A 1,060-nucleotide genomic window follows, 5' to 3' on the forward strand; every position below is an offset into this window, starting at 1 on the left:
GGTAGTGGGTGGCAACGGAGAAAGCAGAGGAGAGAGAAAGGAGGAGGCAACGAGAAAAAAGAAGCCGCAGAAGAGAAACAAAAGGGAGATGAATTTTTAAGCATGCAACTAATAAAATTCTTACCACATCAAAACAAAATCAATAAGCAAGTCTTGTATGGATGCGATCCATTTTGAACACAGCTATTGGTAGTCTTAGAGGAAAAGAGAAAGCAGAGAGTGAGAGTACTTTTATATTGATTATTAGCATGCCATGTCATGAGAGTTTTATAACAACAATATCAAGTCTTACTCAATCAGTCTAGACACAAATCATAGCCTAAGGGGACAGCCTGAAGGAAGAGTCACAGAAATAGCTGCTGACATGGAAGCGGGCTTCGAAAATGAGATAACTACAATAAAATGAGCAAAACTATCGTAATAAATACATAACAGAAGTAGTACCATACTTTTCTGGGGATTTCAAAGAATACAGAGGCAAAACTAAGAGCTAAACGGCCAAAAAATAGACTGGCAGTAATGGAGGACAAAGAGAAGGAAGCCATTTGCAGCTGGATTAATTTGGAACTGAACTGCGCATGCGCAGTGGGCGTGGCATTACTAGATTAATTATTACATTATTATTATGAGTGTAATTATTACACATTGATGGTGGGTATTTTCCACCAAAGGGGGGAATATAACACCAGGGGGTTTCACCCACATTGGTAGAAAACCAAAAAGTGGGTACCTTCCACAGATATGGTGGGTATAACCCACCATTATTTTTGCAGTGTATACACAAGTAGAATAACTATGTGCTACATTTAGTCTACTATGGAATGCAATTATTTGGAATGTGTTTTGAAAAATGGGGTCCTGTACAGTCCCTTTTGAGAGACTGTCCTCTGGTTCAAAAAAATCCATCAAATATGGTTTTTCAATTATAATGCAACGTTAAATTTAATTTCAGGTCTATTCAAAATTGGTCTTAGAAACTAAAGTGTATTGATGCTGATCATGCAATTGCCTATAGTGTCCATATTATTTTCTTACTGACCATTCATGCTAGAAGTTGATT

The 1,060-nt window shown here is 37.3% G+C and overlaps 1 long non-coding RNA gene across 1 annotated transcript; it reads right to left on the reverse strand.

The window, feature by feature from the left end:
* Nucleotides 1-6: 6 nt before the first annotated feature.
* On the reverse strand, nucleotides 7-743 carry LOC109593578 (uncharacterized). The gene is made up of 3 exons (XR_002191043.1): nucleotides 450-743; nucleotides 293-392; nucleotides 7-194 (listed from the first exon to the last, which is right to left on the reverse strand). It is a non-coding gene; the product is annotated as an uncharacterized LOC109593578 (long non-coding RNA).
* Between the last annotated feature and the right edge of the window lie 317 nt (nucleotides 744-1,060).

The sequence above is a fragment of the Amphimedon queenslandica genome, unplaced genomic scaffold, assembly GCF_000090795.2.
Source record: "Amphimedon queenslandica unplaced genomic scaffold, v1.1 AMPQUscaffold_818_Cont27166, whole genome shotgun sequence".
NCBI lineage: Eukaryota > Metazoa > Porifera > Demospongiae > Haplosclerida > Niphatidae > Amphimedon > Amphimedon queenslandica.